The following is an 18,054-nucleotide window of genomic DNA, read 5'->3' as shown; positions in this document are numbered from 1 at the left end:
TCTCTTGTATTAATGATCCTAGCCAATTTAATCATTTTAAGCGACTTATACTCCAATCAAGGTTTCGTTTGCAATGACAATAAAGAAGTCTCAGGGTCAGAAGGAGGGTGGTGAAGGATATGAACAAAGAGGGAAAGAGAGGAGGAAATGGACATAGAGAGGGAAAAGGAAAAGATGGACGGAGCGAAGGGGGAGGAGGAGACGGAGAGCGATTGGGGGGGGGGGGGGCGAAGAAGATTGAAAGAGAGAGGGAGGATGAGGTGAACAAAGAGAGGGGGAAGAGGAGGAGATGTACAAAGAGAGTGGGAGGAGAGGATGGACAGAGAGGGGAGAGACGGAGATTAGAACGTACCAAACCTATTTAGCAATTGCGATGCATTTCGGGTTCGGTAGTCACTGAATAACTGGGAAATTTTTAAGAAGTGTAATTGAAGATGTGTAAGCGAGGTGCATAGGTGCTGGATGACACAAGTGCGGGCGGCGAGGCCGCGTAAGCCGGCCCCCCTCCCTCGGCCGGGCGAGCCTATATATACGGGTGGCAGAGTGGCCGCGCGCGCCCAGCTCCGCCGCAGGAGAAAGCAAGAGCTGCTCCGCTCCGCAGTACATTTTCTCACCGTGTCCGATCGCAGTGTTGTGCCGACTGCCGCGCCGAGACGCTCAGTTCGTACCTCGCTTTCGCCGCCGTCAAGTAAGTCAGCTCAGCTCCACAGGACGCGGCCGACGAGCTGCGCTTTGTGAGTGAGTGTGCGTGTGTTCGGACGATCTGGACGGCGCATCGGCATTCCTACTACGGACGCGGATGCTGTGAAAGATCTTTCTCCACAGGGACATCGGCGTTTTTTGCTTTTGAGCAACTCAACGGTATGACAGAGTACTAGTTGCAGTGCACGCCACATCTTCTTTGAAGTAATTCTTGTACTCGAGAGATAACTGCTGAATTATGCAAGCACACGGTGATCCGCACCCCTTAACAGTATTCATTTTATTTTAACATAAAACATTTCTAACAACTAGTCTATCAAATTGTGTATACTAGTCATGCAGATCAATGACAATTGAAACTAGAATGGGGGGAAAAGTTATATTTTTACTAAACCATCGTAAATTTTACTACTCCTTACTTTATTCAAAGAACGTGATCATTTATTGTTTATGCACCAGTTAATTACAATTATAAGGTCTCCAGTGGTACGTCACATACAAAATAAGTGCAAAATGTCCTGTTTTACACCCTGTACTGACGACACCAGGTTGATGGGAACCGCGAATGGGTACCAAGTGCAACCGTAAATTTTATAAGGATTTAGTAAACTAGGATTAAAAGAGGAATCCCACTGAAGGCACTAGTAATATTTGCAATCGGTCACCGAGTGAGGGTGGCAGTTGCTGAGGCACTGTACTTGGATGCGGGAGAATCAGGGTGCAAATAGTTGTCAGGCCAAGCTATTTTAGGTTTTCATCTGGCACTCTAAGCCTCTTCGTGTGAATGCTGAGACGTTTCCTTCAATACGGCTTCTTTCGTTTCCCTTCACAACTGAGCTGGCAATCTACCTCTAGCGTGTTTGTTCTCGATGGGGTGTTAAACCATAGCCTTCCTTCGCTCCAACTGGTCTCAAAACTTAATCACGCAGGCTTCAGTCGCTAGGATATTTTTGGGTAGCAGATAGCCTATGCATGATTTAGCTAATTTAGGTGTATTGTGCCAGAGAGTTTTTCATCAGGTATTAAGAATGAAGAGGTATTCCGTCAGTGGATGTCGGCTCTTTTCGTTCATAACAGTCCCAAATACAGCAAAGTTTACTGCTGGAATTCGTCACCTTTGACCCTTACCCCGACATAATCTCAAACCCCGAAATGGAGCTTCAGCACTAATGTCGATCATAATTCTCCTAATATAAGCCAACATTCACGCTTCGAATCGAGGTAAAATTAATTTTCCTTGCACAATAAGAAGGTGTAGCTTTTCATCAGAAGATCTGTTCAGAAATATGCAAGATATGTGCCAGAGTCAGTATGCAATGCGCAGATAACGGAGAAAATATGCGTTTCTGGTCCGTTGTCTAGAGCACCGTACTACAAGGCGGGCAGCAATGCTGCCTTCATATATCATGGTACGGCTAGCCTTCGTTTAGAACCTTTCACTTGCAGCAAAGCCGTAGTAAACAGATTTCTTCACAGAGCTGTTTACAGCTCGAATGTATACCGTCTTCCCCATGGATACGGACTGTGTGTCTAACTCGTATGTCTTTAATTTATATCTGACCCGTGTACGTACAATAGCAGTTCCCGAATTTCGAAAACGACTGCATAGTTTTCAATAGAGAAACGTCTGTTTCAGTTAAATGCCAGGTATGTTGAGTAACTGACGGATTTTGTAAAGAAAAATTTCAGTGTATACAAAATTTTAAAGCAAGTTATATTACAGTTCACTTCTGTTTCTTAAGAATACCTTTTCAGTTTTCTTGTGGTTCTTAGTAATCAAAATGGATGTTCTCCTTCGTATTTAGAATGTTTACAGCTAAATATTAACCCTTTCACTTCCTATATCTCCTCAACACTCTTCTGAAATTCCTCTAAGGTCTCTCGGGCTTTCAAATGATATTTGTGGCGAATTCTAAGTAACGATAGCATATTTAGCTAATCTGGCAAGAAATACCGTTAGATTTGCCGAAAATTGATAAATAAATGCGAGAAAGAGAAATATCTGACGAGTGATTTTCATTTCCTGGTTTACCTTTTGTGCCATTTCTGAAGCTGCTGAAGGCTCCCTTAATGGCGAGTACAGACGATTATCTTCCGACACTTTCGCCCGCTGAGGCACCAGTTCATTTACCTAGCATGTTTCTACCAATGTCCCTCAAAAAGTGAAGAGACTAAAACGGAGAAGTCTTCGGGATACATATTTTCTGTACCATTATTTACTGATATGTTTTAACATCTTCCATCCTAAAGCACTTAACGGAAGACGTAAGATTAAATTCATTGTGGCCATAGACTATCTGAAGTGAGTGATATGAGTGTACATATATACTGCGCCAGTTATCAGTTCTAACTCGGACATTAAGATACGATGTCGTGGTTGTTCGTGGCGAAACAAGATGTACGCACGAATTCTTATTTCTACAGATAAGTGTGTTAATCTGTATGATGTGGGAGTTCGTCATGAGTGTTGGTGCCTTGTATAGCTCAGCCAAGCGAAGTCTGTGCCTGAAAGAACATGACACATGTCGGAATTACTTGAGGAGCGGTATCACCAGAATGGTTTCGTTTCTTAACCTTTGTATTCATATTCTAATGTGAACAGTAGTGCGGACTGTAACGAAATATATCTACTGTCCCACGTTTTATTTGCTCTGCGTACAAGAATCACAACACGACACAGTGCTGCCCCCATCGCCAGTTACACTCTTCCCTTGGTACGGATATGGTGCTGTATTTGTGTTATTACAGATGATCATACAAAATAACGCGTTTCGTTTTTGAATAGTAACATGACGCCGTAGAGCTTATCAACCCCATACGGCAGTCGCACTGCCACGAACACAACTACATGCCATTTCTCCGTAATACATTTGGAGAGTTTTTATAGGAGGTTTTTTTTGTGAAGCGTAAGTGTCCCACGTATTCCTGCAATTACTCAATGTTGCCACCGTCTCACCCCTTGACGGTCAGGTATTGGCTGTGAAAATTACTTCCTCCATCAAGATTCGAACCGGATGCCTTCAGATCCAACGCCAACGTACTATAGAGCGTTAGGGATATCGGCTGCAGAGGCGGGCGTGAGCATAAAGGCCCAAAGCATATTTCGCGCGTAAAAAACAACTCTGTCCTTCGAATCAAAATGACGTCTTATACTTGCACACGTCTACGTTCACATTATACTCCGGACATTTCCACATGGAAGCATTCCTGTTTTCCAGCAGGTCTAAAACGCATGCTTCCGCATAGTATTTCGTCTTCGTCAGGTGCTGGGAAAATGCCGTTAAGTGTGACCATTGTATGATCTCTAAACATCAAAATATAGATACATCGAATCGTAAACCTGGCTGGACAACCCTAAATACACCTTTGCCCAAAATACATACATGTAAAAAACTATATTGCGTTACCAATTTCTCTCCAATTCGTTTTGCACTCTTTGGGAAAATTAGCATGGTTCCTGCAAGGAGTTCATAGACGATTTCTTACCCTTAGTTTCTGAGAAGTGAACCAGAAGTGCGCGGTGCGTCTTTAAAGGAGCAGCCACCGAAACACTGAATTCCTCTGAGAACAGAATACAAATCCTTTAAATACTGTATAAGACAAAAGTAACTGAGAATATATGAGCCGACAGCGAAATCTTTCGTTTTCTGTTCACTTCTGCAACTTACCAAGCAGGCGAACGGCAGAAGTATGAAGTGGTTTGTGGTTATCTGACAATTACTTCCATCTTTACCCTCTTGAGACCAAATTAACTTCTGTATTTCGTCATGCAGTCATAATTGTTGGACTGTTTCTGAGTGGACAGTGAGTAAGAAAATATTTCATATTTTTGGTTTTTATCATTATTTTATGTGAGGCGTATGTGTACCGAAGCAATCGACTCGAGATGCAATAAACGTAGCGAATCGCCTCATTGTCATCTTTGCTGGAAGATGCATTCCAAGGAGCTTGTCATCGCAGGTCCTCAGAAACTCCACTAATTTCTAGTTGCTTTGTTGTAAGTAATGCTTGCTTTCTTCCTTTTTATATTTTCTCCACCTGAAAGCTGCCTTACAAATGCAGCTTGAAACATACTTAGTCACAGTGATCACCGTTATTACAGATCCACGCTATAAAACAAGTGACTATCGAAAAGTCTAAAGCCCCTTTTACACGATCGATTTTATTATATTAATTGACTACTAGAGGCAAGTGAATCTACCGCAGTGCTCCTGGCGTTTTATTTCTGTACTGAGTCTCGTCTGTTCCGAGTGGTCATTTTCGATGACACGTCACAACAAAATTGCGTGTGTTGTGAGAGATGTTTGCTGTGCACTTTGGTATCTGAACGGTGAAATTGAGGTTATGAGGGACTATCTATTTTATGAAAAAATAGAAATATAGTAACAAAATGTAGGAAGAAGCAACGATAATAGAGTTTATTGATGGCCAAAGCAGAATTCTTATTGGAAATTCTTGTCAAAGGTCAAAGATTGTGTGGTAAATTCTTTGCACTCCTGAGAACTGGAGGAATAGGAAAAGTGTCATCCAGACATTTCAGAAAATGTAAATTTATTCGCTCAAAAAAATGTATACGTGCAAACATATCAAATAATATCTATGAGTGGGTGCCGATAAGTAATGCCACGGAGTTTTTATGTGACAACTCATAAAGCTTTTTAAATAAAAAAAACGTTATTAACATTCTACATCTTTATTCTTCTTGTCTACATATTTATTTCTCAGCATAGTCACCATGTTGACGAACACATTGCCCCTAAGGAGAGACCAGTTTGTTGATACCTTCAGTGATTTTGTTGACGGAGCCACAACCTCACCTCCTAGTGTACCGATTCATCATTATCAAAGCGAAATCCTCGAAGGTGTTCCATAAATTTTCCAAACAGGTGAAGATAGGATTGAGTCAAGTCGAGACTGTATGGAAGATGACCGATGACAGTGAAGCCAACACGTCGAATTGTTGCACTTGTCGCAACGCTCGTGTATGGTCTCGTATTGTCATGCTGAAGGACAGAGTGCTGCATGTGTGGACGAACTCTTTGAATACCAAACTCGATTACAGCACGCAGTTTCTCATGCACCGACATAGTTACGTTACGCACCGCCATGTTACACGCTACAATTCGGACCCCTCTAGCGGCAGAGGATAGTAACTTGCTTTAGCGAAGCAGAAAGTACAACGAGTAGTTTACCTAAAACTTAAAACCTCAGCCGATATTGAGAACAAAACTAAAACTTCGGAGTCATAAATAGGACCTTTTTGATTTATCATTTGTGTCTTTTTTCCTTGGTAAGTGCCAAATGAATGACATCGAAAATTATTTTTCTCGTTAAATAATTCCGACATTTTCACTGTTGAAACAATTTTGCGTAAAACATGTTTATCTATTTATTTTGTTTTTTATACTTAGTGTATACTTTTTATATGTAGAATGTAAATACAGGGTTATTACAAATGATTGAAGCGATTTCACAGCTCTGCAATAACTTTATTATTTGAGATATTTTCACAATGCTTTGCACACACATACAAAAACTCAAAAAGTTTTTTTAGGCATTCACAAATGTTCGATATGTGCCCCTTTAGTGATTTGGCAGACATCAAGCCGATAATCAAGTTCCTCTCACACTCGGCGCAGCATGTCCCCATCAATGAGTTCGAAAGCATCGTTGATGCGAGCTCGCAGTTCTGGCACGTTTCTTGGTAGAGGAGGTTTAAACACTGAATCTTTCACTAAACCCCACAGAAAGAAATCGCATGGGGTTAAGTCGGGAGAGCGTGGAGGTCATGACATGAATTGCTGATCATGATCTCCACCACGACCGATCCATCGGTATTCCAATCTCCTGTTTATGAAATGCCGAACATCATGATGGAAGTGCGGTGGAGCACCATCCTGTTGAAAGATGAAGTCGGCGCTGTCGGTATCCAGTTGTGGCATGAGCCAATTTTCCAGCATGTCCAGATACACGTGTGCTGTAACGTTTTTTTCGCAGAAGAAAAAGGGGCCGTAAACTTTAAGCAGTGAGATTGCACAAAACACGTTAACTTTTGGTGAATTGCGAATTTGCTGCACGAATGCGTGAGGATTCTCTACCGCCCAGATTCGCACATTGTGTCTGTTCACTTCACCATTACGAAAAAATGTTGCTTCATCACTGAAAACAAGTTTCGCACTGAACGCATCCTCTTCCATGAGCTGCTGCAACCGCGCCGAAAATTCAAAGCGTTTGACTTTGTCATCGGGTGTCAGGGCTTGTAGCAATTGTAAACGGTAAGGCTTCTGCTTTAGCCTTTTCCGTAAGATTATCCAAACCGTCGGCTGTGGTACGTTTAGCTCCCTGCTTGCTTTATTCGTCGACTTCCGCGGGCTACGCGTGAAACTTGCCCGCACGCGTTCAACCGTTTCTTCGCTCACTGCAGGCCGACCCGTTGATTTCCCCTTACAGAGGCATCCAGAAGCCTTAAACTGCGCATACCATCGCCGAATGGAGTTAGCAGTTGGTGGATCTTTGTTGAACTTCGACCTGAAGTGTCGTTGCACTGTTATGACTGACTGATGTGAGTGCATTTCAAGCACGACATACGCTTTCTCGGCTCCTGTCGCCATTTTGTCTCACTGCGCTCTCGAGCGCTCTGGCGGCAGAAACCTGGAGTGCGGCTTCAGCCGAACAAAACTTTATGAGTTTTTCTACGTATCTGTAGTGTGTCGTGACCATATGTCAATGAATGGGGCTACAGTGAATTTATGAAATCGCTTCAATCATTTGTAATAGCCCTGTACTTTTATGCATTCAGATATTTCGTCTGTCTGGTAGAAGAACAATAGTAGCAAAAAATATCAGGACCTTGCATAGCTTCTCAATGTGTCACAAGACAAAGCAAACAACACAATAAAGATTAAGAAGGCACAAAAACACAAAATTCATTTTTATAATAAGAATGAGCTCGGTTAACTTCCGATATTTGCAGACGCTGCAGTAGACCCCTGTTTCTGTGAAGTGTCCAGTCTCCAGCATACTCGGAAATTTGGAACTTTACTCTCAGCACAATCAATATATCATTGACGAGTCGTGTTTGTTTGCTAATTTACACACACACATACATGAAAGGTACGCGAGCTTGAAGTAATCTATTTCGAACAGAAAGTTGCTCCTGTAAAAGAGAGAATAAAGTAAAAGAGAGAATAAAGCAGACGATGCTAAATTTTAGCGACCTCAGCAGACATCCACATCCTCACCGGAAAAAAATAAAATCATTCGCAAACGTGGAAAGGCTTGGTTTGAAATGAAGATAAATGGGTGATAAGATATTTTTTCACCCGTGTCGGTTACAATGAAACATCCATTTCACGGCTCCTAAGTAAGTTACCAGAAGAAATTTAAAAAAAATGTAAAATAGCGAAACTTTTCTCTACACAACGTACTCAATACGTCACTATGACAATACGGCAAAAAACCGTGCGTCAGGGTACACACAGTGGGCTTGTTGGCTTCAAATAGTTTTAAATCCATCAACTTATCGCAGCACCACACAGAAGTCCATGTGTGCACTGACGAGCAATTGTGTTGGTAGGATGCAAATGTCCCAGCGCTAAGTCACTGACTGTTTGCTTAAAATGGACATCTGTCCCATCCTTTTCGATGGACAATAACGTTTTCTGCTTCAAATAGAGTCTTTCTCACAAATTACGTACAGTCGTATGAGTACAGCAATGGCAGAAACTGGTAAAGATGTTTACTCAGACCATTCATTAGATAAATTTCATCCGGCAATGTACGTATGTTGAGAGGCCACTGCTTCGAAGAAACTACAGTTATGAGGACAGCAGCTCCCCTCCAAAGTAACAGTTTCATAGTTACCATAATAACAAAGATAGCTGCGTATATAATTGTGACAGAAAATGTTATCTGTTAAAGTGTGCTAGTATACATGTGTTCATCAGACTATCAAACTCATAACAGTATTCACCATTCACACAGTACGGCCACATAAGTGAACTGAAGCAGAAAATTGAAACTAATAGCTGCCAGTTGGCACGTGGTACTTTAAGCGTCAGTGGCATATATAATTTTTTCGTGTTTTGCCTTAAGTTAACGACAAAGAGTAAATAATAAATAGACAGACTATTTACTGTGTAAACGAATCTATGAACAGATGAGTCGAAATTCCACAATTTGCGATATTGGTGAGTGAACCAACATTTATTGCATGGTTTCTGTCTAATAAGCAGTTCCATTACAAATCTTCTGAAATTAGAGTAGCGAATATGGAGAGCACTATCAAATGTTTCTTGAAAGGATAAATATTAGACAATTTTGTTAAGATCCTGTCAGTCATTCGCATTAAAGATATTTGGTAATTAGTATCCTCTCAATGTGATGAACCGCATGACATTCATGTACTGGAAAAACAGCTCCGGAAATCAAACATTGTCACCCACGAAATCGTCTGCTGTTACTATCATCCTAGCGATATGTAATGTGTCCGGTTGTCGAGAGCATTAATCAATACCGAGTACATGTTAACGGTCGGATTTGGTCTCCTACGAATATATAAGTATTTAAGAGCGTTGTAACCATTTTTGGCACCTATCTTAGTGCTCCTGAGAACTTCATGAAATGATAATTGTTATCAGTGTTATCAGTGTCTTACGCAATCATTTCAAAGGACACAGTGTATATTATTGATGTTTACCTCAACACATTGTAAAAATAATCTAGTCGTCGTATACTGTCCGACTCCTTACCAGCCACATTCTGAAGATAAATATTTTACGCGTCTCAGGATTCAAGCTCACCTACAGTTTGGTTTCCTTGGCATTATTGTGAAGCAGCGGCCTAGGCCACAAAGGTGGCTTAGTTTTTGTTTAGCGATGTCTTAACGAGCGGAACTGTTACAACCGGTTATTCCAGGTGCCCATGGAAAATTTCCAGCTCATTTTTTTCCAAGTTGTAATGCTGAAGATTCTTTCTCTCTGTGTTACGTAAATTCAGCAAATTACCAATCAAATACTATTCAGTTGTCTGTTACTGTCCATGTTAATTCAGATGGAGATCTGAAAACATTTTATAATTCTGTCATGTAGGATTGATCAGTTTATATTGACCATTATAATTTTGTCATGTAGGATTGTTTAATTTATATTGACCATTGACTCTTAAGAGACCCAGAAAAATGATGACCAAATGTAAACTGGCGAATTGCATTTTATCGTTGTAGATCCGCGGAAACACACTGCGAACTTTGTGACGTATTTTAGAAAGCGTTAGTACAATAGATTACACACATGAAATTTAATGGGTGAAAATGATGTTTCTCTTTGCATGTAATTTTTAAGCTCTGTTGGTGGATTATGCAAAAAAATGGCTCTGAGCACTATGGGACTCAACTGCTGAGGTCATAAGTCCCCTAGAACTTAGAACTACTTAATCCTAACTAACTTAAGGACAACACACACATCCATGCCCGAGGCAGGATTCGAACCTGCGACCGTAGCGGTCGCGCGGTTCCAGACTGTAGCGCCAGAACCGCTCGGCCACCAGCGGCCGGCTGGACTATGCATCACTTCTGCAAATACTAATAGTCTCAACTCATGAACTGCTACAAACACACAATAATTTGACGTTCACCCATTCGCAGTTTTTTAAATGAAAAAAGATTGTGTTACTTTGATAATTACTATCGACTGTGGTGTTAGGTCATCACCAACAGACAGCTGTCAACTTTTATCATAATATTTGGTCTTATTATAGGAGTTGTTATTACGTAGTAACGTAAGCTTATGGAACTACTACAGTAAATCGTTTTTCCCTGACGTTTTCCTCGTTACTGAGTGTTGTAGAATTACTTCAGCAATGCGATGAAAGGAAGGAGGGAATAAGTGTCAGCTTTTCATAGCCACAGTGCGCTTTAGAGATGGAGAATTCACTCAACTGGAAAAAAATGAAAATGAGATTGGCAATATCCTTATGAAGTAACCATCGCGAAATTCGTCTACAGCCATTTAGAGAAACTATGTAAAATATAAAGCAGATTTCTTGGAGTGGATCTGAACCCTGATTCTCCCGAGTACGACTTAAACTTCTTAACCACTGCAGTGGTTCTTAACCTCTGCAGTATGTACGTCACTAGGATGAATATGCATGCATGCATTCTGTGTCCACGAACTCAAAACATTAAAACTAAGGAGTAATAAGCACAGACAGAAAGAGGATATTAGATACGATGACCTTTTGGTCTGGTATTTCACAAAGAAGAAAATAAAAGAAAAAGAAAAGCGACATCTTTGCTTACGTACGGCACATTTCCAGTGAGTCACACTTTCAGTCATATCATCTCGTGTCAATGCAGTAGCGTAAAAACGAGCACAGGGCTATTCAAATCTTTCTGAGATAACTGAATACGCAAAGTAAGAAACTTCCATTTCAATGTGAGCGTCACTATTATCTTGAAGTAACAATTGGAGTCTTTTCTATTTCTTAATTATTTGCACCTTCTTCATTTTTCCTTTCAATTAGTTTTTTTGCCACTTACATTCCCTATCTTATCCTTGGGCTACCAGTCATTCTTTTTCATGTCAGTTTACATTTTTCAGTTTGATTAGTATTCATTCAAAGAAAAATTCTTATTGGACATGACTAATTTTATTGATTGGCGACTCCATGGAGTGCTGTGTGCACAACGACCATATATGTTAAATTAAAAGGAAGGTCAGCGTTGGTCGTAATATTGATGTTTTATTGATAGTAGAATCGATTTTCGATCATATAGTGATCATCTTCGGTGCTGTACACATTAAACTCAGACACTTGTATCAAGTTATCAATAACCAAAACTGAGAACCCGGAATCAGTGTCTTTAACTACTGCGCCATCTCTCAGTGCACGAGTATCGGTATTTTCTTTGCACGCATGTGATGACTTACGTAGACGTTTTTCCATCTATGACATTAATGTCAGTCCTTTCTCAGTGTTCTTGCACCAATTTCCCATACGTTTTGTATAAAAAGTGCAGTTCTCTGGAAACTAACCAGCACAATATGACTCGAAAGCGAACACGAGGACTTGTTAAACTAAACCTTTCGTTATTTATTCTATACGTCATTCAGTAAATGTCACTGCACTCAGGAATCGAGTCAACATCCCTTATCAACCAGCTATAAATATTCGACAGCTGTAATACATCTCTACCCAACTGTTTTTGATTAATACTCGCCTGTATCTGACTACAGTTGCCTCTTTTGTACTGCGCATTATTTCAAATTATGATTTTTCATTTCGGATGTAGCAGAACCCGCTGATTGTATATTAACTGCAGTATAAGATAGCCGCGATCAATTCTTTTGAAATATTCCTTTATTTTTATGAACTAGTTTCCAAAACAAAGAAGTTTACTTTCACATTTGAGGGTGTGAGTTGCTGTATCTGCCACGTGAATTTGCTAACATCTTAAGAAAAACGAGAACATCATCGTATTCGAAGATCTGTAGTCAAGAATTATGTGTGTTTTATTTGCTCGTTGTCAGTTTTAAAACTCAAATTGAAGGGAACAGTGAAAATATGTGTTGTACAATTTTGAGAGCAAGTACATCTTTTATAATTGATAATATAATCCTTTATTCTATCCTCTGGATCAACAGTGTGAAAGCGTAATGGTTATACTAGTTTAGCCATTAAGGTAATGGTCCTTTTTCCTTTACACAAAAACAATATTATGGTTCTCTTCCGCAGGTTTTCGTTCACACCTTTCGTCGTCCACATCTGTATTCACATTTTGCATGTTTACAATAGTGCAGACGAGGACTATTTGTCCATGCTCATTGCACACCAAAATGGTTCACCAACAGTTTTCGAACCTCATTCACCTTTTCCTCTGCAACAGGAATGCCATTGACACTAGGCTTGGGGGTTTAGAAGCCCATGCTTTGCATGTCTTTAGGTATGGTTGTCGAGATTCTTTCCTTGCTTCGTGTAGCGGTTCCTGCGCTCTTCACCTTGGCTGTGAATACACACAGTATTCACAACTACAGCTCACAAAAGACTGACTGTTTCCTCTAACACCATAGAAGCAAGACAGCGAGAGTGGCGTGACCTGGCGCGAAGTATTAAGACTGATGCATACACGTTGTTGGTTTTGAAAGGGAAAAAAATTAAATAGTTCTATTCATGTTACGGAATTTGAGACTCACCCCAGTATTCAAAAGCCTTTTATTACAGGTAAATGGCTGACTTATTCAGTATTACTTTTCACTGTATGGTAAAGTTTGATGCAGATAATCGAATGGCTTGCATAACTCAGACTGGTCGGAATTATCACGTGGCAGTTTTTGAAATTCACCTCTCATTTGTGGCGTTACATTGGGCACTGCTTCGTGTGGCAGTGCGGATTGGATTGGTGTTCACATCCAACTGACAGCTTCCATGGTCGTTGTCTTTCTCCCACAGAGTTAAGAGCTATTCACTCCAATTCAGTATTTGTCAAGGTTGTTATATGCACTGAGTATCACCAGAAATCGGCCAGCTTTCAGCACATCTCATTCAATTACCCGTAGCCATATTGTGTGTTTGTTTATTGGGAACTTTACCAAGGTTCTACTCTGACCGATCGAATGGTCGGCGAGATATTATTAAATTAAAGGTCGTATTCCATTTCATGTTATAATACAAGCTTCCGGACTTGTTTTACTGGGTTTTTCGGAATTCTGGTTTTGAAAGCCTCCTTAAATCCACTACCAAAACTGTGATTTGCGTCACAAGTCTCCAGTTCATGATTATAATCTAGGCAATATTTGTGGTATGGAATCGAATTTTGGAAACCAACATCATCTTTAATACAGCGATATTACGAGAGCATACTGAAAAGCATAGGCTCCGAATTTTTTGTGTGTAAACTCAACTACTTTTTAAATAAGCCAAACGTATTAACTTCTTCATGTCTACGTATTTGCAGTCCCCTGCCGCTAGAATACTCCGAATTGCAGCGTGTAACATGGCGATGTGTATCAGCTATGCGGGTGCCTGAGAAACAGCGTGCTGTAATCGAGTTTCGAATTCAAAGAATTCGTCCATACGTGGAGCACCCTCTCCATCATCATGACGCCAGACCACATACGAGCGCTGCGACATCTGTAACAATCCGACGCCTTGAGTTTATTGCCGTCGGTTATTCCTCACGCAGTCCCGACTTGGCCCCCATCCGATTTTCATCTGTTTCCAACACTTAAAGAACATCTTCGAGGACTTGGCTTTGATATTGAGGAATCGGTGCAAGCAGAGATAAGGTTGTGACTCCGTCAACAAAGTCAAACATTCTGCAGTTATGGTATCAACAAATTGGTCTCTTGTTGGGAGAAATATGCTCTTCGCATACGTGCCTATGTTGAGAAATAACTGTGTAGACATAAAGAATAAAGGTGTAGAATGTTAATAACTTTTGTTTTATTTGAAAACCTTTAAGAGATTTCACAGAAAGAATTCGGAGGCATTAATTTTCAGCACGCACTCGTATCTTTGATGTGATAGTAGTACTATCCTGGATTTTCTCTCTCTCTCTCTCTCTCTCTCTCTCTCTCTCTCTCTCTCTCTCTCTGTCTCTGTGTGCGTGTGCGTGTGTGTGTGTGTGTGCGTGTGTGTATGCGTGTGTGTGCGTGTGTGTGTTTGTGTGTGTCTTCTTTAATATATGTAATATACAAATATCTTGACATGTTGCAGTTGTATCTTTTACCACAATTAGCTGATCATCGACAAGAAGTCGTCTTCCTACAAAATGAAACAACACCACAATATACGCTGACAGAAATGGAGTGCGTGACGCTATGAAGCACCAGTACCTATTTATGTCGAAATTCAAGACATAATGGGTATTAAATTATGAAACTTTCATTCATTTCTGAACTGTCCATCAACAATATCAGTATGAGGTGATGCCTGGAGGGGAAAAAAGAACCAGGCTCAGACTGCCATGTCTGACACACATGGTGTTTCAGTTCAAGTAAACTGTTGGTTAGAGGCTGGTATGAAAATGTAGCTATTCCCATCACATCTCAGGCCTCCTATACGGGTGACAAATCACAGGACCTGCCAGGCATGTCAAGGACCCGTACATTTCGCAAGACGATTGTTGTAAGAAATGCACTGTGGATTCTTACGTTATACTGCTGGATTACGCCATTTGGCACTCTAGTATTGATGGGTATGACAATGGAGCTGACCGTTCTTGTCACAGTCTGACGATCATTCAGTCTGCCATATCTATCGTACCAATGACTCGATCTGTCTCCATGTCCGAAAGACGACGATAGGCTGTACGTGGACTTTCTCTGGGCATGTTATGTTGCGATCTCGATCTTTCTCTTTTTGACAGTTATTATTGTTTGATGTAATCTGGAACTCTCACGAAGAAACTGTTTGCTCTTGTCAATCATACGTACGAAAAACACTTCGTATGCGTTGTTTAGTTCGGATGCTACAACAATGAGATCGTTAATTACCTTCTTAATACAACTTGAACGTCTGGTGTTCCAGACCTACCGCACAAACACTTTCTTTTAAATTTTGTGCCAAGGCTTTTTGGGGTAATGTGTGTTCTGGGCAGCTGAAAGTGAACCTTACAATTCCAGAAATTGCTGGAAACCATAGGCAAAGAAGTCAGCTAACATTTTAAAATATTACGTAACTTATAGTTATTTTTATGGAAAACTTTTGGTATGTCGCAACGGTTAGCAGATATCACTAAAACCCTTCGTGACAGTATCGAGCTCAGCAACTTTTAGGAAAAAATAAAAGTTTTGAAGGTTAATCTATCCACCAAAAATATCGGCTTCATGTTGTGCTATGAAGAATATTATTTACTTGTACATCTAACTTCAACTTAACATGTTTAGGCCCAAAAGGGAAGAAGCTCCCGAATTTTAAACAAGAAGTATGCTTTTGGTTCAGGAATTACTACAAAAGATCACATATCCTTATTTTCGGTTTATTTTAACGGATAATCAAAATGCTCTCCTCATTATTCTAAGAAAGGGAGCCCCACCGTCCTGAAATAAGGGTATGCAGAAGTATCCCTCCAGTTGGCATCAACTGGCTAGCTTCCCCGTTTCGTTTTTTCAGTTAATATTTTCTCGTAGACATTGTTAACGCGCAACTTTTTTGATGAACACCGTGTCCCAAAGAAAAGTAATCAAACAGAACTCAGCCCCAATTTATCAGCCAGTGTGAAAATTGGTTTCACTTTAGCCTGTAACCAAAGGGAAAATGATCCTAGAAGCTAATTTTTTAATATCACCTTTACAATCATGTTTCCAGTGGGACAGGTTGTAACAATTCCAGCAGTGTCTGAGTTTAATGCTCTGTAATCTGTTTCGGTAATGGTGCGATTTAAATCAGTGTTCAGCATGCTAGATTTAGATATTCCATGGTTGTTCTAAAAGGATTAAAACGACTGCCGAGATGGTTCTTTTGAAATAGAAACTCAATATTATTTTTTCCATCCTTGTATCCGTGGGCGGACTGTGTTTTGTCCAAATTCAATATCTCCTAACTTTTTAATTAAACTGTAAGTGTAAGAAATTTATCTTCTCAGTCCAATATTACAACAGTATTTTCAAACACTGGAAGCAGCGTACAACATTTTCATCTTTTTTAATCCCTTGCTCCACTCGTCAGTGCTTGGAAGATGTTCTGATGACATTTTTTACTCACCGCTCCCTACCCAAAACGTTTTTTTTAATATACTTATTTTTATAATAGTTGTTCACAGATATCAATTTCATACCAATAACCCGTTTGAAAATCTAAAACAGAGTTGTTACCTCTAGTTTTCAGGATGTTTCAGGCAATGTTAACATTCTTCATTCATTTAGCATTTAAAGATTTTCACATAACCCCTTTGACCAAAAAAATTTGACGCACCGGTTTTGGGACAAGTGTCTATTACACTATGTCTGTAATAGCCGGTATATGAAACAATGCCGGCGAAGAAAGCCAAGTTTCTGGTATCCATAGCAGCAACGGACGATATCTTCATCGGCACCTCCCTCGTAGACTAGAACTAACGGCAATTTTCTACAGCAGCGAACTCACCTTCTTTAACTCACAAGGGAAATGCGTGGCCTCGAAAGCTTAGAAACGTGTGAAAATGTGCTTAAAATACAAATAGTTTATTCCAAAAACAGCATAACGTGCCTTTCGCATGCAAAACTGAACGTCTTAACACCCAGTTCGGTTTTACAAAGAGTACTCTACGACACTGGCATCTTAGGGTCTTCTTAACTCGCATGTATCACGAATCTCTCGCCCAGAGCAAAGTCCCAGACGACTGAAAAAAAGCGCAGGCGACTCCCATATAGAAGAAGGGTAAAATAACTGGCCCGCACAATTTCATACCAATATCCTTAACTTCAGTTCGCTGCAGAATTCTTGAACATTTTCTCAGTTAGACTATAATACACGGCCTTGAGGAGGAAAAGTTACTGTTCGCGAATCAGCACAGTGTTAGAAAGCATCGCTCGTGCGAAACTAAGCTTGTCCTTTTCTCACATAACACCCTACGAACCATGGATAAAGGACAACAGGTAGATTCCATATTTATAGGCTTCCGAAAAACATTTGAAACGGCGCCCCACTGACGCCTATTGACGAAGGTACGAGCATACTGAATAGGATATCAGGTGTGTGAGTGACTCGAAGACTTGTTAAGTAACAGAGCCCAGTACATCGCACAAGAAGGCGAGTGTTCAACAGAGGCAAGGGTACCGTCAGGAGTGCTCCAGGGAAGTATGATAGGACAGCTGTTATTTTCTATAAAACAAAAACAAACACCGTCCGAACAGGCTGTGGAGGCCTAACTGTACTGAACTTCCGTAGTGTCATTCTCAGCCCTCAGGCGTCACCAGATGCGGCTACGGGGGGGGGGGGCATGTGGTCAGCACACCGCTCGATCGGACGTTGTCAGTTTTCGTGACCGGTGCCGTTACTTCTCGATCAAGTAGCTGCACAATTGGCCTCACAAGGGCTGAGTGCACATTGCTGCCACTCGGCAGACCCGGATGGTGACCCACCTAAGTGCTAGCCAAGACCGATTGCGCTTAACTTCGGTGATCTGACGGGAACCGGCCTGACCACTGCGGCAAGGCCGTTGGCGCTGTCATTTTCTGTACAATACATTAATGATGTGTCGGGCAGGTGAGTAGCAATCTGCGGTTGTTTGCTGTGGTGTACGGGAAGGTGTCGTCGTCGAGTAACTGTAGGAAGATGCAGGATGGTGTAGACAAAATTTCTAGTTGGTGTGATGAATGGTAGATATCTCTTAAAGTAGAAAAATGTACACTCAAGTTCATAAAAAACAGAACA

The 18,054-nt window shown here is 40.7% G+C and overlaps 1 protein-coding gene across 2 annotated transcripts in view; it reads left to right on the top strand.

Moving 5' to 3' along the window:
* The first annotated feature begins 565 nt into the window (after window positions 1-565).
* Window positions 566-18,054, top strand: part of LOC124721423 (elongation of very long chain fatty acids protein AAEL008004-like) — a 350,642-nt gene continuing 333,153 nt past the window's right edge. The window contains exon 1 of one of the 2 annotated variants that reach the window (XM_047246397.1): window positions 566-861. The gene's annotated coding sequence lies outside the window, so the exon portion shown is untranslated. The remainder of the gene's footprint in view (window positions 862-18,054) is intronic. The other variant, XM_047246398.1, reaches the window with a different exon arrangement.

This window comes from Schistocerca piceifrons, chromosome X (assembly GCF_021461385.2).
Source record: "Schistocerca piceifrons isolate TAMUIC-IGC-003096 chromosome X, iqSchPice1.1, whole genome shotgun sequence".
Classification (NCBI taxonomy): domain Eukaryota; kingdom Metazoa; phylum Arthropoda; class Insecta; order Orthoptera; family Acrididae; genus Schistocerca; species Schistocerca piceifrons.
This window is presented reverse-complemented; position numbering and strand designations above follow the sequence as displayed.